The 27,154-nt window shown below is 44.1% G+C and overlaps 1 pseudogene; it reads right to left on the bottom strand.

The window, feature by feature from the left end:
• Positions 1 to 1,209: 1,209 nt before the first annotated feature.
• LOC124687661 lies at positions 1,210 to 4,972 on the bottom strand (annotated as a pseudogene).
• Between the last annotated feature and the right edge of the window lie 22,182 nt (positions 4,973 to 27,154).

Raw genomic sequence — 27,154 nt, forward strand, 5'->3', positions numbered from 1 at the left:
AGTAACAAATTAACACAAGCAAACAAATTAACACAAGCAAATTAGTACCTTTTCCTTGCCACTCATAATTGTTTCTGGAGCTGTATTGGTGATATTCACATCAACCATAACAGTTGTCCAAACCCACTCCCAAGCAGTGGTACATTCCACTTTAACCAACCCCATGGCACCTGAGAAAATGTAGTCATTTGAATTCTTGTTATATTCGAAGAGACAAAACGATCCCAACAAGTAGCATCCTCACTTAGTACTACCTTTATCCGAAGTTACTTGTTGAAGATTTGTCCACATATATGCCCATATAGACGTGTTTTATCATATAGATACACATGAATCTATACAAACGTGGCCCACTATATTTGAAGAGGAAGACTGGTAGGGGAATTGAAAGAGAAAGGTTGTCCAGATATGAGGACTTGAGCCCATTTACTTCTCAAGGCTAACTGTTTACTTTAACCCATTTTCCTTCCTTCTCTGTTAACTTTGGGTAGAGGATAAGAATAGCTACAAGCCTTCTTCGCCTTTGAAATAAAAACCATTTCGTTGGTGCGACATCCCCACAATCCAAGGCCATTAAACTTTACACATTCTCAAAAAAAAAAAAAAAAAAATTAAACTTTACACAAACATGATCACTTTTGCTAAATTATGATTTTTTCTTGTCTTTTTACATCTAGAATTTATAAATGAAAACCTGTGGGAAATGCACTTTTCTTCTATGGTGCATATGCTTCCTTTATCCAAAAAAATTAAATTTCTAAATGTTAAAACATTTAGGAAAAGGTTTTCGCATGTATATAACCATGTTCTATGTGCACACATAATGTTTCCCTGAAAACCGACATTTTTATGGCACTGTTAAAAAAATGTCATGAAAAATCCCTTATTTTAGCACCAGATTTTTTCTTTTTTACATGGGCTGCAAAAAGGCGAATTTCGCTGAAACAACTTGTGAGCATGTACGATGTGGACATATACACTAGACAGTAGACATTTGGTTTTCAATTTTTTTGACATTTTCAAATATGTTAGAATGCATTTCAAATAAAGGGAGCACACGCACCCAGGACCCAAAACGCCGCATTCAAAACCTGTGCCAAACTGTTCTTGCACAATTTTCAGGTATTTTTGTATGTTTTCACAAACGATTGTACTATTTTCTCCACCAGGTAAGACACATTTCTAGCAAGCGACTGAGCAAACACAGGATTCAGGAACAAATGAAAGGGTCATACTCATATTAGACTCAACAACAGAAGATACAGCTACAAACGTATCACTATAGTGCCGGCTCTAGTATCAGTCCTCTACACACTATATCATCATTCCTTGGTGGAACTCCAAGATAATATTGTGAGTGAGGAGGTACACGTTCAGGACACGCAACTTGCTTGGACACAAAATTCAGAAGCAATATCCCGAGAGCAATCTGCCGGTTTGCTTCTCTTGAGCTTCCCTACTGATATCCATGACTGACGTCACACCACTGCAGTCTTGGTTACTCGCACTTGATGGAACGGTAAATGTGTCGCACAAATACCAGTGATGCACGGAAACCAACAGTTCCCAGCATGAGGAAGAAACCGTAGCAGACACAGGTCATGTAGCCGAAGAAGAAGGATGTTTGCATGAAGCCTGACATGTCTGACCGGGCATGGTAGTAGTAGATGCAGTAGAAGAAGATGAAAATACCAGTGGAGCCTCCACAAAGGACAGATCTGCAAACAGAAGCAAAAAAAAAAAAAAAAAAACTTTTAGGATACTACTACTTTAAAGGATATATTACCACCTTCAACTGCAGCAGGATGAACAAAAAACATAACATGCGGAATATAGATGATGAGGCTTCTCCTGAAGTGTCTCTCATATTCTGGAGCTTCAAGTTCAAATTTCCTAGAAGAGCAAGTGTTTATCTTGCACTGTAATGCATTATGTACAAACTGAAACAGATAACTTTCAATCAAACTACTTATGTTGGATATAGCATAGTACTGATCTAGCATGCCATCTACTTAGTAAATGATGAGCTACATGTTTCCTTACAGGTTTTATTTTGGTTTTGATTCATTTTTCTTGTACAAGCACAACAAATAAGTAACCAAGTAAGCATGAAGAATAAACATTAACAAACAAGATGAATCGATGTCCTGAACACTGACCTCCACCACCACTTGTGATCCTCAACTGCAAGCTGGAAGTAAGTGAGTGCCACTGTGACAAACGCTGTGACGATGATGAGGATAATGAACACAATGAAGAGGATGCTGTAGATGGTGTATATCTTGTGCCCCCAGATGCTGGCAAATATGTAGTATAGCTCGATGTAGATAGCACTGAAAGGGAGGAACCCTGCCATTGCCATCTGGGGAATGGTGCTTCGATACCAGGGTAGCTGAGGGATTTCCCTAGGATACTTGGTTGTGCGGCAAGGAGCTTGGAATTCTGTATTGCTATTTTTCCCAGCTATACCACCCAGCACTAGGAGAGGAGAGGTTACAAGTGCCCAGATGAGAATAATGACAATGATAGTACCGAAAGGCAAAGCTGCTGTAGCACTATATGCTATAGCAACAGTGTTAAGGAAGGAGAATGTCAGGAAAAGAGGTCCACAGAACAAGCAGCCAGTCAATATCAGATTCCTCACCTGAAAACATTACAGCAGAAGTTGTCAAATAAAGCAGCAAAGAATTGAAGAAACCAACCACTAATGCATGCCTTACCCAGTTTGTTCCCTCGAGCTGAAGATAGAAGGAAGTTGCTGTGTATCCAGCAATACCAGATGTAAGAGCATAGATGACAACAAGGGCAGTGAAAAGGGCTCCTCTGTTGTATGGGTAGAAGACCCCAACAATTGCGAGGAGGAAGATGAAAATTGCACTATCGAAAGAGAAGCATTTGTAAGTTGCTATTAGGATCATTAAAACATAGTTTGGATCATAACATAAACTGAATCGAGGAAGTTCTTACAGGGCAAGAAGCTGAGATCCAGATCCAATGATTGCAGCAAACAGAGATTTTTGCTCCGGGAAACGGAAGAGCGTCACCGTGTATATATTTCCATCCAGTCTCTTCTTGGTCTTCAAGGGACTCGTCTTCATGAGAATACCTTCAGCAAAAAAGGGGGATTAAGACTGCATTTAGTAAAGCTACAAACCATGTGATGAGAATGTGATGCAATGATTTAGATCTTACTTGATGAAATCGTTCTTGAGCACACGCATCAGGATTGTTGCCAGAAAGCCAGTCAAGAGAAGTACCGTTACACATGAGTTAATTATGGAAAACCAATGGATCTCCAGATGCTGTGGCATAGAGGAAGACTTAGAGTACTTCTCCATTCTTTTCTCAAAAGGAATATCTGTCTTTTTCCATGTTACTGAATAGGAGAAGTCCACCTGCACTTCCTTGTCCTCTGTGATATCTACAGCCACATTCGGGTCTGTCTGGACATTGATTTCTATGACACGGTCATTGTTGTACATGATGTCAAAGTGGATGTGCTTAAACAGAAGGTACTTTCCACCCCCCTGCTCCTTGTCCTTCTCCAGTTTACCAAGGAATCCCCATAATGGCAGATCATCATAGTACATCTGGAAGTAGTAATCCTTGGCAACTGCATCCCGGAGCTTGGCGACTTGCTCCTTAGACAATTTTTTCTGGCAGAGAGTCTTGGAGTTCTTGTCTTCGTTGAAGTTTAACTCATATGGTGCATCAACCAACCGATCACCATTTAGAACCTCCCCAAGAGCCTCCTTTTTGTCCTTGGGGTGATCTGTTACAGACCAGACAGCAGTTAATAACAAAGAAAAATGACTTGGGCAATAACCAACCAAAGAGACTGCTATAGAAGCCAAGTAACAGCAGAAGGCATGTGGCATTAAAACAATTACAAACCTGGTGCACAAAAGGGTAGATCATAGTACCGGTATGTCTCACTGCAAAACAAAAAGAGTAACTCAATTATCCTGATCATGGCCTAACAGAAAAGCAATCCAATCTTAACAAGCTACTATTTACTAACATGAGATGGTTGAGGTAATACTTGAACTGTGAAATTGCCAAAGTTCACAAGGCACTGTTGCACGCAGAGAGGAGAGAACTCGTTCCTCCTATGACTTGGGATATCCATACTATGTAGTCGTAGAATTTGAGGTGAAATTACAATTATAAGAACTGACGCTAACTACTCTTGCTCACCTCCTAGCATGGACGAACCCACAATTGCATACTTGCCTGCTCATATCTACTCATCCGCGCACTGGAAATGCTCTTAGCGTTAATTGAGCAGTAATCCTACTATAACTTGACCGTAGCTGCTGGCACAACAGCAAACCAAGGCCTTACTCCCGCATCTCTAGACAGACAGTGTACCCAGACATGAACAGCAATAGCTTTGCATCGCTTGGCGAGAGAATTGTTGCTATACCTTGGATTGTGGAAAGGTCCGACCTTGTTGGCGTAAAGCGGGACACGATCTCCCTCCTTGTACCTGTGATCGGAGCCATCAGCTGCAGCCCCCAGCAGACACGCCAACAGAGCCACCGCAAGAACAGCGCACGCGGTTTCCACCCTCGCCATCTCCGCCAGCACCTCTGGACCCAAGGGAGTGCGGATCTAGGTACCGCGCCTGGTCAACAACCAAAATTCGTGGATTTAGTTCGGGCTTCAGCAATTACTGGATGAGTAGAAGCTCATACCTCAAAAACCGACGTTCCGAGATCGCGGACGCGGTGCTGACAGCAGCGACACGGTGAGGTGGACCGGGAACGGCGACGCGCGCGCGGAGGGGTGGGGCGGCGGCTGTGCGGCACGCCTACGGCGGTTGTAGAGCAGAGGAGAGAGGTTTTAGAGCCGCATTCGGTGGGATCCGAGCTTGGGTAGGTCAAAGAATGGGAGAGGGGAGAAGGGAGATTGAGGAACTGTACCGGTCTCTATGGTGGGTGAGGACAAGTCGTCTCGTCGTGGAGGAGATGAGATGGGTTTTCACTGCCAACACGAGGTTACAGATTTGATAAATATCGAAAGAAAATTAATACGCAAGGTTATTTTTATGAAACGCCTTACTATATACGCAGCTACACTTACCCCTATAAACGCACGCACACCCTACCCTATTAGCACCTCCAAGAAATTGCGTCCAAGAAATTTCATCCGACGGGTCTTGAGATTGACGAAGTCACCACACACGTCTCGCTGTCGAAGGGAACGTTGCCTCCCACTGAAGAATATTCCGCCTTTAATGAGACACCAAAGTGTCAAACCTGCGATTTGAACTTTGGTACACTGCCCTCCTAACCACCCAACCACAGGTTGTCTTCTGTTGCACTTGAGCAATCACGATCGTGTCCACACCAACAAACCCCCACCGCACCAAGACTGCAACCCAAGGGGGAACTCAACGACGGGCCGGCCACCTAGCAAAGCTTGAGGAACCAAAGGGAGGGGGGTCTTGCGGCGACGCCTCCAAGAAGGTGAATGGCGCAAGAATGCGTCATCGTCGTCGACAGAGACAGAAGACCTGCAAAGTTTTCACCCAGACCCGAGAACCACCACCCCTGGTGATGTGGGCATTACCCTTCGGGTAACTGATATTGCGCTATCTACTATGGCCCAACCAGGGGTCCATGAAGGCACTCGATGGCAAGGTGGGCCGCTACGTCGGTGCCGAAGAAGAATCCTTGAAGAACAAGACAAGAGACGAAAAATACAAGGAAAGCTTAGAGCTAGGACCCTTTGTAACCTAGTCGTACCCGGACAGATCTCTCGAGACCTGGCTCCCAATATAAGGGCCAGGAGAGAGGCTGCCGAGGACACACGCAATCTTAGCAATCATAGCCACCACAAGTCTAGAGCTAGGTCCCCGCAGAACTTAGACTCTCGACGAGATCACAGCCGAAACCTTCGGCACCCCATTGTAACCCGGTATTTTTATAATCAAGATCAGACATGTAGGACGTAAGGGTTTTACCTCATCGAGGGCCCCGAACCTGGGTAAATCGCTCTCCCCGCTTGTTTGATAACCGATGTCTCCTGTCAGCCTACAGGATTCCATCTACCCTAAGCCCCTTACGGAGGGTATTGCCGAGGAGTACCCTCGACAATTGGCGCCGTCTGTGGGAACCCTGTTGGCACAAGATCCATCGTCGGCAGATTTGTTCATATCATCGGCAGCTTCGTCAACACCGCCAGCATCACCGCCAGCACCTTCTTCGCCAAGCTCAGGGGTTTGATTCGATTCGGCTCCTTCGAGTTCACCCCGCACAGCGATTCGTCCCGTTCGACCTTTTCAGATCTGCAAGGAAACTTGGGCATGACGTTCGGAAGTGTTCATTGCAACGTTAACACGGAAGGGGTCCTTCGGCTGATCGAGCCGTTTGTCCCCAGATCAGCAAGGAAACCATCGACTGCAGGATCAATCGCGTCATCGTCGATCGATCTGTCGGCTGGTTTAACGGACTCAACGAACTCGTCTCCACCGACGACCCCTCGGTCGATGTCCTTGATGTCAGTTGGATCCGATAACTCCATGTCATCCGATATGACTTCGTATTACTGCTTAAACTGCGACACCAGGCACGGATTGGGGTCGAGCGACACACCGTTCATCTGCAGCGCCATATATTCATCGGGAGATGAAAGTATCGACATCACTGTCATGACGACTACCTGGAGGACAGCGCGTCACCAAGTTTATGCTACCCTCAACGCAGGAAACGCGGGGAATGGAGGAGAAGAAGGAAATCACACCACCCGCTCCGGCAGACGGTGTAACTCTGAAAATAGCGCTAGTAACGATGATAGCGATTACACCATCGCGGAGAAAGAGTGGGCAGCGGCTCGGGATGCCATAACAAGCAACACGCCACTTCCCGCCGGGACTTCGGTTGGTACTCTCAATGCGTACCCAAGGATCTTGGAGAAGAATCGGGAGCGATTGTCAAGTGAGCAAGCTACCCTCAATCGTTGCATACTCGCAGCAGATCAGTCTAGCGAACGCCGTAGGGCTTCGCACGGAAGCGCCTCTCGAAGCAGTCACGACGTAGGGAGGCATCGTTCAAGGTTATCCAAGCTCTCAGAAAATGATGCAAGAGAAATAACGTCAAATTTGTCCAAATATTTCATGACCACAGACACTGCGGGTATGCTGAGGCCGAAGACCATCAAAGGGGCAACCGCGAACCTCGCGGCGTATTTCATTAACCAGCAGCCAGCACCTGAAGTCCCTGATACGTCTCCGACGTATCGATAATTTCTTATGTTCCATGCTACATTATTGATGATATCTACATGTTTTATACACATTATATGTCGTATTTATGCATTTTCTGGCACTAACCTATTAACGAGATGTCGAAGAGCCGATTGCTTCGTTTTCTGCTGTTTTTGGTTTCAGAAATCCTAGTAAAGAAATATTCTCGGAATTGGACGAAATCAACGCCCAGGGTCCTATTTTGCCACGAAGCTTCCAGAAGTCCGAAGGAGAGTCGAAGTGGGGCCACGAGGTGGCCAGACACCAGGGCGGCGCGGCCCAGGCCCTGGCCGCGCCGGCCTGTGGTGTGGGCCCCTCGTGCCGCCTCTTTACCTGCCCTTCCGCCTACAAATAGCCTTCGTCGCGAAACCCCCGATGCATCGAGAGCCACGATACGGAAAACCTTGCGAGACGCCGCCGCCGCCAATCCCATCTCGGGGGATTACGGAGATCTCCTCCGGCACCTCTGCCGGAGAGGGGATTCATCTCCCGGAGGACTCTTCACCGCCATGGTCGCCTCCGAGAGTGATGAGTGAGTAGTTCACCCACTGGACTATGGGTCCATAGCGGTAGCTAGATGGTTGTCTTCTCCTCATTGTGCTTCATTGTCGGATCTTGTGAGCTGCCTAACATGATCAAGATCATCTATCTGTAATACTATATGTTGTGTTTGTCGGGATCCGATGGATATAGAATACTATGTTATGTTAATTATCAAGTTATTACCTATGTGTTGTTTATGATCTTGCATGCTCTCCGTTATTAGTAGAGGCTCTGCCAAGTTTTTGCTCTTAACTCCAAGAGGAGTATTTATGCTCGATAGTGGGTTCATGCCTCCATTAAATCCGGAACGAGTGACGGAAAGTTCTAAGGTTGTGGATGTGTTGTTGCCACTAGGGATAAAACATTGATGCTATGTCTAAGGATGTAGTTATTGATTACATTACGCACCATACTTAATGCAATTGTACTGTTGTTTTGCAACTTAATAATGGAAGGGGTTCGGATGATAACCTGAAGGTGGACTTTTTAGGCATAGATGCATGCTGGATAGCGATCTATGTACTTTGTCGTAATGCCCAATTAAATCTCACTATATTTATCATGTCATGTATGTGCATTGTTATGTCCTCTCTATTTGTCAATTGCCCGACTGTAATTTGTTCACCCAACATGCTTTTATCTTATGGGAGAGACACCTCTAGTGAACTGTGGACCCCGGTCCTATTCTTTACATCGCATACAATCTACTGCAATACTTGTTTTCTTGTTTTTACGCAAACAATCATCTTCCACACAATACGGTTAACCCTTTGTTACGGCAAGCCGGTGAGATTGACAACCTCACTTCGTTTCGTTGGGGCAAAGTACTTTGGTTGTGTTGTGCAGGTTCCACGTTGGCGCCGGAATCCCTGGTGTTGCGCCGCATTACATTCCGCCACCATCAACCTTCAACGTGCTTCTTGGCTCCTCCTGGTTCGATAAACCTTGGTTTCTTTCTGAGGGAAAACTTGCTACTGTACGCATCACACCTTCCTCTTGGGGTTCCCAACGGACGTGTGTCAACTGCACGCATCAAGACTGTTTTACGGCGCCGTTGTCGGGGAGATCAAGACACGGCTGCAAGGGGAGTCTCCACTTCCCAATCTCTTTACTTTGTTTTTGTCTTGCTTTATTTTATTTACTACTTTGTTTGCTGCATTATATCAAAACACAAAAAAATTAGTTGCTAGCTTTACTTTATTTACTATCTTGTTTGCTATATCAAAAACACAAAAAAAAATTAGTTACTTGCATTTGCTTTACTTATTTCAACATGTTTCATTTTAATTTTACTGTAAAAGATATACCTGTGGGACAAGGGTCTATAATTGGAAGAGATAATATAGAAGAATTTTTCACCCATGTTAGTATGCATGAAGATCTTAAAGATATACCACTTGCAAAAGCTGTCCCTACTTATGAAGATGCCTCTGTTTGTTTGGTACGCATGATGGAAGCTAGATTTATTAGTCTCAACCCCATGATACAACACATGTTTCTTACACTTTCTGATATGGAGCGGGGAGAGAAGAGAGATTTTGTTCTAAAAGTCTTAGTGCGAGAATTTGAAGATATAGCTATAGAAGCTAGAAAAGTTTTTATTAAGCATAAGAGGCTTGGCTTTTATACCGAATTTAAAAGAACACTTGAAAAAATGGATATGTATAGAATAAAATACATTGATAATGCTAATGATGGTGGGGAGATTAAGGCACCAATACCATGTAAGCTCCTAGCAATGCATGAAGCTCTAGAAAATAATTATGCTTGGCTTGTTCCTGAAAATTTGTTTGATGAGAGCAGCAGGCCCAAGACTAATGAAAAGGGAGCCGCTGAAACTTATGTATCCAGCATACTATGCATGGTTGAGAAAACTCCCAACACCCAAATTATGATGTTGATACTTCATCTCTTGATAATACTTGATACACACTTTCTGCGCCTAGCTGAAAGGCGTTAAAGAAAAGCGCTTATGGGAGACAACCCATGTTTTTACTACAGTATTTTTGTTTTATATTTGAGTCTTGGAAGTTGTTTACTACTGTAGCAACCTCTCCTTATCTTAGTTTTGTGTTTTGTTGTGCCAAGTAAAGTCTTTGATAGTAAAGTGAATACTAGATTTGGATTACTGAGCAGTTTCAGATTTCTTTGCTTGTCACGAATTTCGACCTGCCTCCCTGTAGGTAGCTCAGAAAATTAAGCCAATTTACGTGCGTGATCCTCGAGATATGTACGCAACTTTCATTCAATTTGGGCATTTTCATTTGAGCAAGTCTGGTGCTTCAATAAAATCCATCTTTACGGATCTGTTCTGTTTTGACAGATTCTGCCTTTTATTTCGCATTGCCTCTTTTGCTATGTTGGATGAATTTCTTTGATCCATTAATGTCCAGTAGCTTTATGCAATGTCCAGAAGTGTTAAGAATGATTGTGTCACCTCTGAACATGTTAATTTTTATTGTCCACTAACCCTCTAATGAGTTGTTTCGAGTTTGGTGTGGAGGAAGTTTTCAAGGATCAAGAGAGAAGTATGATGCAATATGATCAAGGAGAGTGAAAGCTCTAAGCTTGGGGATGCCCCGGTGGTTCACCCCTGCATATTTTAAGAAGACTCAAGCGTCTAAGCTTGGGGATGCCGGGCATCCCCTTCTTCATCGACAACATTATCAGGTTCCTCCCCTGAAACTATATTTTTATTCCGTCACATCTTATGTGCTTTGCTTGGAGCGTCGGTTTGTTTTTGTTTTTGTTTGAATAAATGGATCCTAGCATTCACTGTATGGGAGAGAGACACGCTCCGCTGTTGCATATGGACAAATATGTCCTTAGGCTTTACTCATAGTATTCATGGCGAAGGTTGAATCTTCTTCGTTAAATTGTTATATGGTTGGAATCGGGAAATGCTACATGTAGTAATTCTAAAATGTCTTGAATAATTTGATACTTGGCAATTGTTGTGCTCATGTTTAAGCTCTTACATCATATACTTTGCACCCATTAATGAAGAAATACATAGAGCTTGCTAATTTGGTTTGCATATTTGGTCTCTCTAAAGTCTAGATAATATCTAGTATTGAGTTTTGAACAACAAGGAAGACGGTGTAGAGTCTTATAATGTTTAAAATATGTCTTTTATGTGAGTTTTGCTGCACCGTTCATCCTTGTGTTTGTTTCAAATAACCATGCTAGCCTAAACCTTGTATCGAGAGGGAATACTTCTCATGCATCCAAAATCCTTGAGCCAACCACTATGCCATTTGTGTCCACCATACCTACCTACTACATGGTATTTCTCCGCCATTCCAAAGTAAATTGCTTGAGTGCTACCTTTAAAATTCCATCATTCGCATTTGCAATATATAGCTCATGGGACAAATAGCTTTAAAACTATTGTGGTATTGAATATGTACTTATGCACTTTATCTCTTATTAAGTTGCTTGTTGTGCGATAACCATGTTTCTGGGGACGCCATCAACTATTCTTTGTTGAATATCATCTGAGTTGCTATGCATGTCCGTCTTGTCTGAAATAAGAGAGATCTACCACCTTAATGGTTGGAGCATACATATTGTTAGAGAAGAACATTGGGCCGCAAACTAAAGCCATGATTCATGGTGGAAGTTTCAGTTTTGGACATATATCCTCAATCTCATATGAGAACACTAATTGTTGCCACATGCTTATGCATTAAAGAGGAGTCCATTATCTCGTTGTCCATGTTGTCCCGGTATGGATGTCTAAGTTGAGAATAATCAAAAGCGAGAAATCCAAAATGCGGGCTTTCTCCTTAGACCTTTGTACATGCGGCATGGAGGTACCCCATTGTGACACTTGGTTAAAACATGTGTATTGCGATGATCCGGTAGTCCAAGCTAATTAGGACAAGGTGCGGGCACTATTAGTATACTATGCATGAGGCTTGCAACTTGTAAGATATAATTTACATAACTCATATGCTTTATTACTACCGTTGACAAAATTGTTTCATGCTTTCAAAATAAAAGCTCTAGCACAAATATAGCAATTGATGCTTTCCTCTTTGAAGGACCATTCTTTTTACTTTTATGTTGAGTCAGTTCACCTATTTCTCTCCACCTCAAGAAGCAAACACTTGTGTGAACTGTGCATTGATTCCTACATACTTGCATAATGCACTTATTATATTACTCTATGTTGACAATTATCCATGAGATATACATGTTATAAGTTGAAAGCAACCGCTGAAACTTAATCTTCCTTTGTGTTGCTTCAATACCTTTACTTTGATTTATTGCTCTATGAGTTAACTCTTATGCAAGACTTATTGATGCTTGTCTTGAAGTACTATTCATGAAAAGTCTTTGCTTTATGATTCATTTGTTTACTCATGTCATTACCATTGTTTTGATCGCTGCATTCATTACATATGTTTACAAATAGTATGATCAAGGTTATGATGGCATGTCACTCCAGAAATTATCTTTGTTATCGTTTTACCTGCTCGGGACGAGCAAAACTAAGCTTGGGGATGCTGATACGTCTCCGACGTGTCGATAATTTCTTATGTTCCATGCTACATTATTGATGATATCTACATGTTTTATACACATTATATGTCGTATTTATGCATTTTCCGGCACTAACCTATTAACGAGATGCCGAAGAGCCAGTTGTTGTTTTCTCCTGTTTTTGGTTTCAGAAATCCTAGTAAAGAAATATTCTCGGAATTGGACGAAATCAACGCCCAGGGTCCTATTTTGCCACGAAGCTTCCAGAAGACCGAAGGAGAGTCGAAGTGGGGCCACGAGGTGGCCAGACACCAGGGCGACGCGGCCCAGGCCCTGGCCGCGCCGGCCTGTGGTGTGGGCCCCTCGTGCCGCCTCTTTACCTGCCCTTCCGCCTACAAATAGCCTTCGTCCCGAAACCCCCAGTACCGAGAGCCACGATACGGAAAACCTTGTCGAGACGCCGCCGCCGCCAATCCCATCTCGGGGGATTACGGAGATCTCCTCCGGCACTCTGCCGGAGAGGGGATTCATCTCCCGGAGGACTCTTCACCGCCATGGTCGCCTCCGGAGTGATGAGTGAGTAGTTCACCCCTGGACTATGGGTCCATAGCGGTAGATAGATGGTTGTCTTCTCCTCATTGTGCTTCATTGTCGGATCTTGTGAGCTGCCTAACATGATCAAGATCATCTATCCGTAATACTATATGTTGTGTTTGTCGGGATCCGATGGATAGAGAATACTATGTTATGTTAATTATCAAGTTATTACCTATGTGTTGTTTATGATCTTGCATGCTCTCCGTTATTAGTAGAGGCTCGGCCAAGTTTTTGCTCTTAACTCCAAGAGGGAGTATTTATGCTCGATAGTGGGTTCATGCCTCCATTAAATGCAGGACGGTGACGGAAAGTTCTAAGGTTGTGGATGTGCTTGTTGCCACTAGGGATAAAACATTGATGCTATGTCTAAGGATGTAGTTATTGATTACATTACGCACCATACTTAATGCAATTGTCCGTTATTTTGCAACTTAATACTTGGAAGGGGTTCGGATGATAACCCGAAGGTGGACTTTTTAGGCATAGATGCATGCTTGGATAGCGATCTATGTACTTTGTCGTAATGCCCAATTAAATCTCACTATATTTATCATGTCATGTATGTGCATTGTTATGCCCTCTCTATTTGTCAATTGCCCGACTGTAATTTGTTCACCCAACATGCTTTTATCTTATGGGAGAGACACCTCTAGTGAGCTGTGGACCCCGATCCTATTCTTTACATCGCATACAATCTCATCGCAATACTTGTTTTACTTGTTTTCTACGCAAACAATCATCTTCCACACAATACGGTTAACCCTTTGTTACTGACAAGCCGGTGAGATTGACAACCTCATCTGTTTCGTTGGGGCAAAGTACTTTGGTTGTGTTGTGCAGGGTTCCACGTTGGCGCCGGAATCCCTGGTGTTGTGCCGCATTACATTCCGCCACCATCAACCTTCAACGTGCTTCTTGGCTCCTCCTGGTTCGATAAACCTTGGTTTCTTTCTGAGGGAAAACTTGCTACTGTCTGCATCACACCTTCCTCTTGGGGTTCCCAACGGACGTGTGTCAACTGCACGCATCAGTCCCCATGGCCCAAGCTCATCGAGGCGCCTTGGAAAGCCTCGCAATCCTTGGGAATAACCTAGTTCTGCGAAAAGAAAAATCTGCACTCCAAGCCAGCGGCTCAAGACACCGTTCGAGGGACGCTCGAGATGAAATCACTCAGAGCAGGATCGACAGAGCAAGGCGACGACGAGCAGCAAGGGAAGATTATGACAGTGATGGTTCCGAAGAAAGCCAGGAGTACGACAGCGAGATGAGAGGAGCCGATTGTTTAAGTTAGAAGATCCGCGGGACAATGCCACCCAAAAGATTTAAGCCGACTCGTACTGACGCCGCCAAGTATGATGGGCACCAGGAGCCGAGGTTCTGGATAGATGATTATCTGCAGACCGTAATCTTACACAAGGGGAATCAAATAGCAGTAATGCAGTGCATGCAGCTTTACTTGAAGGATTCAGCACGAACATGGCTAAGAGGTTTGTCGAAGGGATCCATCAAATCATGGGACGAGCTGGTGGATGCTTTCGTAAAAAAAATCCAGGCTACGTATAAAAGGTCAGTCGGAATTGAGGAACTACGTCACTGCCAATAGAAGCCCAAGGAGTCGATGCGCGCATACATTGGGAGGTTTACCAAGCTCCTGAACGCTACCGAAGACGTCTTTATTGACAGAGCAATCGAAGCCTTTAGTGATGGTATCCGGCGTGAATCTTTGATACATCTCAAACGTATCTATAATTTCTTATGTTCCCATGCATGATGCTCACATGTTTTATACACACTTTATGTCATTATTATGCATTTTCCGGCACTAACCTATTGACGAGATGCCGAAGAGCCAGTTGTTGTTTTCTGCTGTTTTTGGTTTCAGAAATCCTACAAAGGAAATATTCTCGGAATTGGACGAAATCAACGCCCGGGGTCTTATTTTTCCACGGAGCTTCCAGAAGACCGAAAGGGTTACGAAGTGGGGCGACGAGGCGCCGACACCACAGGGCCGCGCGGCCTGGGTGGGGCCCGCGCCGCCCTATGGTGTGGGGCCCTCGTGCCTCCACCGACGCTGCCCTTCCGCCTACTTATAGCCTTCATCGCAAAAACCCCTGTACCGAGAGCCACGATACGGAAAACCTTCCAGAGACGCCGCCGCCGCCAATCCCATCTCGGGGGATTCAGGAGATCGCCTCCGGCACCCTGTGGGGCCCTCGTGCCTCCACCGACGCTGCCCTTCCACCTACTTATAGCCTTCGTCGCGAAAACCCCTGTACCGAGAGCCACGATACGGAAAACCTTCCAGAGACGCCGCCGCCGCCAATCCCATCTCGGGGGATTCAGGAGATCGCCTCCGGCACCCTACCGGAGAGGGGAATCATGTCCCGGAGGACTCTTCATCACCATGATCGCCTCCGGACTGATGTGTGAGTAGTTCATCCTTGGACTATGGGTCCATAGCAGTAGCTAGATGGTTGTCTTCTCCTCTTGTGCTATCATGTTAGATCTTGTGAGCTGCCTATCATGATCCAGATCATCTATTTGTAATGCTACATGTTGTGTTTGTTGGGATCCGATGAATATGGAATACTATGTCAAGTTGATTATCAATCTATCACATATGTGTTGTTTATGTTCTTGCATGCTCTCCGTTGCTAGTAGAGGCTTTGGCCAAGTTGATACTTGTAACTCCAAGAGGGAGTATTTATGCTCGATAGTGGGTTCATGCCTCCATTGAATGCAGGACGAGTGACGGAAAGTTCTAAGGTTGTGGATGTGCTATTGCCACTAGGGATAAAACATCAATGCTTTGTCTAAGGATATTTGTGTTGATTACATTACGCACCATACTTAATGCAATTGTCTGTTGTTTGCAACTTAATACTAGAAGGGGTGCGGATGCTAACCCGAAGGTGGACTTTTTAGGCATAGATGCATGCTGGATAGCGGTCTATGTACTTTGTCGTAATGCCACTGATTAAATCTCATAGTAGTCATCGTGATATGTATGTGCATTGTTATGCCCTCTCTATTTGTCAATTGCTCAACTGTAATTTGTTCACCCAACATGCTATTTCTTATCGGAGAGACACCACTAGTGAACTGTGGACCCCAGTCCATTCTTTACATCTGAATACAATCTACTGTAATACTTGTTCTTTACTGTTCTTCGCAAACAAACATCATCTTCCATACTATACATTTAATCCTTTGTTTACATCAAGCCGGTGAGATTGACAACCTCACTGTTAAGTTGGGGCAAAGTATTTTGATTGTGTTGTGCAGGTTCCACTTTGGCGCCGGAATCCCAGGTGTTGCGCCGCTCTACACTCCGGCCCTTGACTCCTACTGGTTCAATAACCTTGGTTTCTTACTGAGGGAAAACTTGCTGCTGTACGCATCACACCTTCCTCTTGGGGTTCCCAACGGACGTGTGCTTCACGCGTTATCAATCTTACATAGAGGAGCTTGGACGCAAAAAGCCAAAGACCATAACCAAACTGATGGAGATCGCCAATAGTTGGGCTGATGGCGAAGATAATGTACGAAAACCTCGACCACGCGGTGACGATGAAGACGATGATCAGCCGAGGCACGATTCGGGTAATCGAAGAGACCGTCGCAAGAGAAGGAAAGAGTGTGGATACGATGATACCAACATGGTAGCTACAGGATATTCCGATCGACGAGATGATCGATACGATGACAGGCGAGATGATCGACAGGAGTCACAGGACAGCAACCGCAGGAACCGCAGTAATTACAAATCACGACCTTCAAGGGTCCCAGAACTCCCTTTTGCTGAACAGCTGAATGCTCCCTGTTACCTGCACGCTTATGTCGACTCTAAAGACAACCATACGAAGTCAAGTCACGTACTCACGGATTGTCGGCAGTTCATCAAGATGCAGAAGTTTATTCAGCAGCAGCAGCAGCCAAGTCAACCACCGCCACCTCCACCACCTCGGCACCAAGTTCAGCAAGTTCAGCCTCGCAACCCTAGCGAGTCTTTCCCTCCTCCATGAGGACAAATGAGCATGATTCACAAAACTGGTGTTTCAAGAAGAGAGATGAAGAAGCTGACTCAAGAAATCAACCTGGCAGAAAGTACCATGGCAAACGTTCCAGAGTATGTTGATTGGTCGTCTCAGAGTATCCTGTTCAGCAGAGCGGATCACCCGATGACAATCCCAAAACCAGGACACGCTGCTTTGGTAGTTGAGGCACAAGTAGGAGGATACAATATGAGCAAAGTATTCATGGATGGAGGAAGCGGCTTAAATCTGATATTCGCAAACACAGTCAAGAACATGGGAATTACATTGAGGATGTTGGAAGAATCCGACACATGTTTTCACGGCATCCTCGCCACCTCATCAGCGTACTCTCTTGGCAGGGTTTTCTTGAATGTTGTCTTTGGGAAACATGACAATTTCAGGAAGGAAAAGATAGAGTTCGAGGTAGTAGATTGGGAATCACAGTACCATGCTATACTCGGAAGACCAGCCTATGCCAAGTTCATGGTTGTGCCACATTATGCGTATCTCAAGCTTAGGATGCCAGGAAACAATGGAACAAACATCACAGTCTATGAAAGTTTCTCACGCTCAGATAACTGTGATCGCGAGTTTCAGAGGATTGCTGCAAAATTCGGAGTAAAGCAAGAACCTGTCGACTTCCCCTCCAAGTAGTTAGCACTCGACGTCAAGGAGGACGAGCGCATCAGGAAAACAAAGAAGAAACCAGATGATCCTACACCGAAAGTTTCGGCAGTTGGACCTTCGGCAGCTGATAGTAAGGCCTCTGTCGACGACAGTAAAGACCCCGTCCTCGCCGCAAGCACTTCTGACGGAATCACCGGCGTCACCAAGGCCACTGGCTCTCTAGACAAGATCGAAGATAAGAAGAACCCTCATCTTGGTTAAAGAAGATGGGCAGCGCCACGCGTTATTATTTTTCCCTTTCAATAAGGCTTTTCAAGCCACTTCGTTTTTAGCTTACGTTATTAATAAAGACTTAAGTTTTGCTTGTATGAAGTATTGTAGAGATTCGGGTCATCCGAACAAAGTTTTTGAGAACCTTTTTCGTATACTACAGCGAACATCGGTTTAATTACTCAAAAATTCACCTAAGTTTGTCAACTAAAAAGCCTCTGAAATTACGAGTGCTACGAGGCAACACTTATGGGACTTTCACCCCTTGCTAGCAAAACCTCAAACATATACAAGCGCTGCAGATAGCAAGGGGAACAAACATACACTTACGAAACAACTCATGACCGGTACTTTAAACTACAGAAGTACTTAAGAGCGACGGAGTCACCGGCAGGCTTAGGTCCATCGATTCGCTCGGGGGGCTGCCGCCAAAACTTACATCGTCGGTTGAAAGAAAAGTTGCACTTACATCGGGTTTTACAAACTCACAACATGAGCTGATCACTCAAAGGAATTTGCTGCCGACAAGCATACGTATACATCATAATATAGATGAAAAGCGAGTAATTAAGATTTGCTCCTAAAACCTTGCCAACGGCATTTAAACGTAATTACAAAAAAGGAGGTACATATATACACCTGCCGATGAACCAGTTTAATTCTAAGCATCCGAACAATCGGATGCAGAAAGTATTAGAGTGTTTTCTTTACAGCAGGATCATAGTTCAGAACTACTCCTGCGGAGCCTCCACTTCTTCGGCTGCCGCTGAGGAATCTTCAAGCCTTTCGATAACTATGGTGGCAGGAACCTCCACCTTTGGGTAGAGAGGTCCTAGCTCACCATCGGCGTTGGCAATTGTCATTAAGTCTGCAGAAGGATGCCGCACAAGAACAAGAGCAAAAGCAGCTTTAGCTCCCGCAACAAGCTGTGCTCGAATCAAGCTTCGGATCTTCCTGGTATTGCTGAATTTCGACATTAAAGTCAACAACGTAGGAGGAACCTCGTTCAAAGGGAACATTATCTTCCAGATTATCCTTAATCCCTTATAGCACTTGTCGAAGAAACGGTGGACCTGTTGAACCCGATCCTGAAACTTCGCGACAGTGGAAGCTTTCGATAGAATCCTCCAGAAAACCTCATCTAAAGATGCTAGATGAGTCAACGCATTCACACGTTCATGGATACACTTGTTTTCCTCCGCTGGGTTCAGAGCTATGACTGCAAGAAGCAATGAAGGAAGATAAGAGGGTACCTTTATTATTGCAGAAGATAAGGAACAGGAAGTTAAGGGCACTTACAGTTCAAACTTTCCGTGGCCTTATGCAACTCAGCAAGAGCATATCGCTCTGCGTCGGTGGCTAGTTCGCCCTTTTTCTTGATAATAGCCGCCAAAGCATAAATACCACGCATATCTTTCTCCATCTGAGCGATCCGAGCTTTCATGCGTTGGAGTCAATCATTCTCGGAAGAAGCACCCGAAGAATCTTCGGTAAAAGTAGGTACAATAAACACCTGCAAAGTTATTAAAAGCACGATGGATTATATGGGTTCATCATTGGAATTCACTCCCATCGGGAGCTTGCAAACAAAAGTATTATAACAGGAGGGTACATGCGACATTGCCAGTAAGAAATTCGTTATAATCACAAGGTCTTATGACAGGAAATTGTTTTAAAACAAGCAAGATTACAAAAATGAAGTCAAGGAGCCTGGGTCTGGTTTGACAAGCTTGGGACAGTGGATGATTTCTTTGCCGAGACCAACTCAAGAAGCTGGCGAGCACACTTAAGCGTTGGGATTTTAAAGTCACCCAAATCAACAAGTCGCCCATCTTGTTCCTTCGGCAGTTCCTTGGACATTTGTTTAATATCGGCTTTGAAACCATGACCCATCATAAGCTGAAAAGCTAGGAGGGCGTCGTAGGTGCGCGAAGTATGTTTGAATACCTCGATAACTTCCTTCGTGTCGACAACAAAGGCATCAGTTAGTTGCTCCAGAGTCTTGTTCTGGTCGACCTTGGGAAAGATCATCGAGTGCATCCTCGCCATAACTCCTTTATTCTTCTCAAGAAGGGCTTGAACAAGCTTGTGAGACCCAAGGGTCAGCGACAAAGCATTTGCAGGAGAATTATTCGGGAGCTTATCCAAAGCCTCAGTAGGGATATCGGCAGCTTCTGCAAAGAACGAAAAGGAAGGATTTGTTAACTACAAATTGAATCAATAAAAGGAGAATCGAGAAGAAAGCCAAACGAGAATTACTGAGCAAGGACAAAACGGATTGGCGAAGAAGATCATCCTTTTCATTTATTTGAGCTTCGGCAGCAAGCCTTGAAGTTTCTTCGTCCTTCAACTTCCTCTTCAGCCTTTCATCCTTCAAGGAATCGGCATTCTGGTGAGCCTCGGCAACAATTTTAATTGCACCTTCCAGCTTTGAAGAAGAAGACTCAACCTCCTTTTGCAGTCGAGCTTTATCAGTTTCAAGAGAAGAATATTGAGAGGCGAAGGCCTCCAAAGAAGAAATAGCAGCTCAAAGATCCTGGGAAAATAAGAAAAGATGGCTATTATCAATCAGAAAACTAACTTTCAGAAAAGACCCATTCGGGAGTTGCCAGGGATGGACATATTATTAAAATAGAAAGGGCTTATAGGTTTCTCAGGAGGAGAAGCTGTGGCTACAGCAATCGAAGGAATCTCCTTCCCTTTGGAGAGGGAAGAAGCTGTTGAAACTTGAGCCGATGGGGCTGTAGTAGGAGCTGAAGCCTCCGAGGCTGCCGGAACTGGCTTACTGATGCTCGTCTTGGCCTTCTTGGGAGGAGGTTCGATGAAACCCTCATCACTGCAAGGATGTGAATCAGGCAAAGTAAGAGTTGAGTACAGATGAACATCTTCAGAATCTAATTTTAAAGAAAGTAGTAAGGACTGACAGATCAAAAAGATCTTCTTCATCGGCAAAGCCGCCGGACGATCTCTTTAAGGGTAGCACGTCGGCCTTCTCCGCAGCTGCATCAACAAAGGCAGCGCGATCAGCGTCGTCATCATGGATCGACCCCGATGTATCACTTATATCGTCAGCAAGGGATTGAGGATCGATGGAAGAAGCTTCATGATTCATTGGATTGTTGTGTTCATCTTCTGGATTTATATTTCCTTCAGTATGGGATTCTACAGGGACTGAAGAGTCTCTTTCCTCAGAAACACCATTCGGCAAGTCTTGCAAACGTTCGGGAGCTATAGGGATCTGTCGAAACAAATCAAGTAAGGATAACAGAAATTATGAAGGTGGAAGAAGCAAAGTTAGATACAAACTCAAAAGGAAAAATTACCTCAGTTGGTGGATGATCAGCATCGACAGGCGGCTGATACGTCTCAAACGTATCTATAATTTCTTATGTTCCATGCTACTTTTATGATGATACTCACATGTTTTATACACATTATATGTCATTATTATGCGTTTTCCGGAACTAACCTATTGACGAGATGCCGAAGTGCCAGTTCCTGTTTTCTGTTGTTTTTGGTTTCAGAAATCCTAGTAAGGAAATATTCTCGGAATCGGACGAAATCAATGCCCATGATCTTATAATTCCACGAAGCTTCCAGAACACCGGAGAGGCATCAGAGGGGAGCCCTGGGGGCCCCACACGTGTGGGCGGCGCGGCCCAAGGGGGGGCGCGCCCCCCTAGTGTGAGGTGGCCCCTCCGACTCCGCCTCTTTGCCTATTTAAAGGTCCCTGACCTAAAACATCGACACGGATTGACGAAAAACCAAAAAACCTTCCAGAGCCGCCGCCATCGCGAAACTCCAATTCGGGGGACAGAAGTCTCTGTTCCGGCACCCTGCTGGGACGGGGAATTGCCCCCGGAGTCATCTCCATCGACACCACCGCCATCTTCATCGCCATCGCTGTCTCCTATGATGAGGAGGGAGTAGTTCTCCCCCGAGGCTAAGGGCTGTACTGGTAGCTATGTGGTTAATCTCTCTCTCCATGTACTTCAATACAATGATCTCATGAGTTGCTTTGCATGATTGAGATCCATATGATGAGCTTTGTAATCTAGATGTTGTTATGCTATTCAAGTGGATTTTACTTATGTGATCTCCGGAGACTCCTTGTCCCACGTGTGTAAAGGTGATAGTGTGTGCACCGTGTGGGTCTCTTAGGCTATATTTCACAGAATACTTATTCACCGAGTTATGATTTGAGTTGGATGTCTCTATGAAATTGTGGTGTGTTAGTACCTCCTATGAATGCTCACAGTGACAGCGTGGGGTGTTTGTTAGTACTTGGGAATACATCTTTAAGGTTTGTCTACATGATGAATTAGTGTTCGTTATCTTGCCAAAGAGTAATTCAGAGTAGCATAGTGAAGTGCTTATATTTATATTCAATTATGATTGCAATGTTGAGAGTGTCCACTAGTGAAAGTATGATCCATAGGCCTTGCTTCTAAGCATCGAAACTCCGTTTATTTACTATTCTGTTGCATGTTTACTCGCTGCCATATTTTATTCAGATTGCTATTACCACTCATATACATCCATATTACTTGTATTTCACTATCTCTTCGCCGAACTAGTGCACCTATACATCTGACAAGTGTATTAGGTGTGTTGGGGACACAAGAGACTTCTTGTATCGTGATTGCAGGGTTGCTTGAGAGGGATATCTTTGATCTCTTCCTCCCTGAGTTCGATAAACCTTGGGTGATCCACTTAAGGGAAAACTTGCTGCTGTTCTACAAACCTCTGCTCTTGGAGGCCCAACACTCGTCTACGAGGAAAAGGAGTGTGCGTAGACATCAAGCTATTTCTGGCGCCGTTGCGGAGAGGTAAGGTAAAAGGTATTCACATCCTCCGACTACTAAGCTATTTCCTAGCATTGTTGCCGGTGTGTGAGGGCTCGAAGCTATTTCCTTTAGATCCTGCAATTGCATCTTTTTGTTTCTTGTTTACACTAGTAAGGCATAATGGACAACAATGAGCTTTTTGTTCTATTTCCTGAGTTAAGACATGGATTGTTTGATGCGAAAATTAAAAAACCTATGGAATCCTATTTGCATGCTAGTAGCAATGATATTAGTATGAACGCTTTGAACACCATTGTTGATAATGATATAGAAAGTTCTAAGCTTGGGGAAGCTGGTTCTGATGAGCATGATATTTTTAGTCCCCCAAGCATTGAGGAGAAAATTTTCTTTGATGATACTTTGCCTCCTATTTATGATGATTATAATGATAGTGGTCTTCTGGTGCCGCCTACTATGGAGGATAAATTTAATTATGATTACAATATGCCTCCTATATTTGATGATAGATACTTTGTTGAATTTGCTCCCACTGCAATTAATAAGAATGACTATGCTTATGTTGAGAGTAGTAATAATTTTATGCATGAGACTCATGATAAGAATGTTTCATTTGATAGTTATATTGTTGAGTTTGTTCATGATGCTACTGAAAATTATTATGAGAGAGGAAAATATGGTTGTAGAAGTTTCCATGTTACTAAAACACCTCTCTATATGCTGAAAATCTTGAAATTGCGCTTGTGTTGCTTTTCTGTGCTTGTTGCATTATGCCTACATGACTTGTTTATTTACAAGATTCCTTTTCATAGGAAGTGGGTTAGACTTAAATGTGTTTTGAATTTGCTTCTTGATGCTCCCTTTTGCTTCATTTTCTATCTTCCATGTGAGCATCATTAAAACTGTTGAGCCCATCTTAATGGCTATAAAGAAAGCACTTCTTGGGAGATAACTCATGTTTTTATTTTACTACAGCAATTTTGTTTTATATTTGAGTCTTGGAAGTTGTTACTACTGTAGCAACCTCTCCTTATCTTTATTTTATTGCATTGTTGTGCCGAGTAAAGTCTTTGATAGTAAAGATGATACTAGATTTGGATTACTGCGCAGAAACAGATTCCTTGCTGTCACGAATTTGAGTATGATTCTCTGTAGGTAACTCAGAAAAATCTGCCAATTTACGTGCGTGATCCTCAGATATGTACGCAACTTTCATTCAATTTGAGCATTTTTCATCTGAGCAAGTATGGTGCCTCTAAAAAAATCGTCTTTACAGACTGTTCTGTTTTGACAGATTCTGCCTTTTATTTCGCATTGCCTCTTTTGTTGTGTTGGATGGATTTCTTTGTTCCATTAACTTTCAGTAGCTTTGAGCAATGTCCATAAGTGTTAAGAATGATTGTGTCACCTCTGAACATATGAATTTTTGATTATGCACTAACCCTCTAATGAGTTTGTTTTGAGTTTGGTGTGGAGGAAGTTTTCAAGGATCAAGAGAGGAGGATGATATACTATGATCAAGAAGAGTGAAAAGTCTAAGCTTGGGGATGCCCCCGTGGTTCATCCCTGCATATTTCAAGAAGACTCAAGCATCTAAGCTTGGGGATGCCCAAGGCATCCCTTCTTTATCGACAACTTATCGGGTCACCTCTAGTGAAACTATATTTTTATTTCGTCACATCTTATGTGCTTTACTTGGAGCGTCGTGTGCTTTTATTTTCATTTTGTTATTTTCATTCTCTGAATAAATTCATGCTTGTGTGGGAGAGAGACACGCTCATTGTTGCATATGAACACATGTGTTCTTAGCTTTATTCTTAATGTTCATGGCGAAGGTTGAAACTGCTTCGTTAATTGTTATATGGTTGGAAACGAGAAAATGCTGCATGTGGTAATTGGTATAATGTCTTGAATAATTTGATACTTGGCAATTGTTGTGCTCATATAGATCATGTTTAAGCTCTTGCATCATGTACTTTGCACCTACTAATGAAGAACTACATAGAGCTTGTTAAAATTTGGTTTGCATGATTGGTCTCTCTAGAGTCTAGATATTTTCTGGTTAAGGTGTTTGAACAACAAGGAGACGATGTAAAATCTTATAATGTTTGCAATATGTTCTTATGTAAGCTTTGCTGTACCATTTTATACTTGAGTTTGCTTCAAACAACCTTGCTAGCCTAGCCTTGTATTGAGAGGAATTCTTCTCGTGCATCCAAATCCTTGAGCCAATAACCATGCCATTTGTGTCCACCATACCTACCTACTACATGGTATTTCTCTGCCATTCCAAAGTAAATTACTTGAGTGCTACCTTTAAAATTTATATCCTTTGTCTTTGCAATATATAGCTCATGGGAAAATAGCCTTAAAAACTATTGTGGTGAAGAATATGTACTTATGTGTCTTATTTCTTAATAAGTTGCTTGTTGAGCGGTAACCATGCTTCTGGGGATGCCATCAACTTTTACCTTTGTTGAATATCATGTGAGTTGCTATGCATGTTCGTCTTGTCTGAAGTAAGGGCGATTTTCATGATCAAATGGTTTGAGTATGCATATTGTTAGAGAAGAACATTGGGCCGCTAACTAAAACCATGAATCATGGTGGAAGTTTCAGTTGTACATCAATCCTCAATCTCTTATGAGTATATTATCTGTTTTTGAATGCTTATGCATTAAAGAGGAGTCCATTATCTGTTGTCTATGTTGTCCCGGTATGGATGTCTAAGTTGAGAATAATCAAAAACGAGAAATCAAATGCGATCTTTCTCCTTAGACCTTTGTACAGGCGGCATAGAGGTACCCCTTTGTGACACTTGGTTGAAACATATGCTATGCAATGATAATCCATGTTAATCCAAGCTAATTAGGACAAGGTGCGAGCACTATTGGTAATGTATGCATGAGGCTTGCAACTTATAGGATATCTTATACATAACACATATGATTTATTACTACCATTGACAAAATTGTTTCTTGTTTTCAAAATGAAAAGCTCTAGCACAAATATAGTAATCCATGCTTCCCTCTGCGAAGGGCCATTTTTCTACTTTATTGTTGAGTCAGTCTACCTATTCTTTCTATCTTAGAAGCAAACACTTGTATAAACTGTGTGCATTGATTCTTACATGTTTACCTATTGCACTTGTTATATTACTTTGTGTTGACAATTATCCATGAGATATATATATTGAAGTCACTACAAGAAAAGTTCTGATAGACAACGTCTCAAAATCGTCCGCTAAGGGGTATTTTTCGTCGCCCATGGGCCTAACCCGACGATATGGGTTCTGTTGTGGAAACTGCGTCAGGCAAAGTCCAACGACGTTTTTTCGGTCCGTCGCGCTTGGGCGCCCTTCCGCCACGGAAAATCGGACCGTTGCCCAAGTGTTTCCGGGAGCCCGTTGGCTCGCCGACGTCATGCAAGCCGACACGTGGCGGACGCGTTAGCGGCGGTTAACGGCGTGCGACCGCTGAAACCCCGTGGTAGATGGTAGGCCCACACGAGGCTCGCCACGTCTTAAGCGGGCCGGCCCAATAAGTTTGCGGGCGGGCCGGCTGACATAGTTTGACCGGTCAACTATATAGCTCGGGCTGGTCCATTAGTTACGTGGGCCGGGCCTAACCTCTAAGGTTGACTCGGTCAAAACTTTAATGGGCCGGCCCACTAAGCATGTGGGCCGGGCCGAATGCACTCGATTGGCCGGTCAACGAGCAAAGGGCCGCCCACAAGACATGTGGGACCCACTTTCTCAGTACGGGCCGGCCCATTTACAAAGTGGGGTCCACATTAAAGCAGCGGGCCGGCCCAAGAAGTTAGTGGGCCGGCCCAATTAGCATGTGGGTCCCACTTTCCTGCTACCAGGCCGGCCCATTTAGTACGTGGGGTCCACCATATAGCAAGTGGGCTGGCCCAACAAGATAGTGGGCCGGGCCAAAAACACAGGTGGGTCCCACTTTCCTGTTAAAGGGCCGGCCCATTTAGCATGTGGGGTCCACCATAGAGCGAGTGGGCCGGCCCAACAAGATAGTGGGCCGGGCCAAAAACACAGGTGGGTCCCACTTTCCTGCTAAAGGGCTGGCCCATTTAGTATGTGGGGTCCACCATATAGCAAGTGGGCCGGCCCAACAAGATAGTGGGCCGGGCCAAAACATGGTGGGTCCCACTTTCCGGTTAAAGGGCCGGCCCATTTAGTATGTGGGGTCCACCGTACAGCAAGTGGGCCGGCCCAACACGCTAGTGGGCGGGCCAAAAACACAGGTGGGTCCCACTTTCCTGTTAAAGGGCCGGCCCATTTAGTATGTGGGGTCCACCATAGAGCAAGTGGGCCGGCCCAACACGCTAGCGGGCCGGGCCAAAAACACAGGTGGGTCCCGCATTCGTCTTAAAGGGCCGGCCCGTTTAGAACGTGGGGACCACCACAAAAGCAATTGGGCTGGCCCAACTAGTTGGTGGGCCGGCCCAGTAGTGGGTGGGGTCCACCTTAAAGCAAGTGGGCCGGCCCAATAAAAGTGTGGGGTCCACGAGTTAATCAA

This window comes from Lolium rigidum, chromosome 1 (assembly GCF_022539505.1).
Source record: "Lolium rigidum isolate FL_2022 chromosome 1, APGP_CSIRO_Lrig_0.1, whole genome shotgun sequence".
In the NCBI taxonomy this organism is placed as follows: domain Eukaryota; kingdom Viridiplantae; phylum Streptophyta; class Magnoliopsida; order Poales; family Poaceae; genus Lolium; species Lolium rigidum.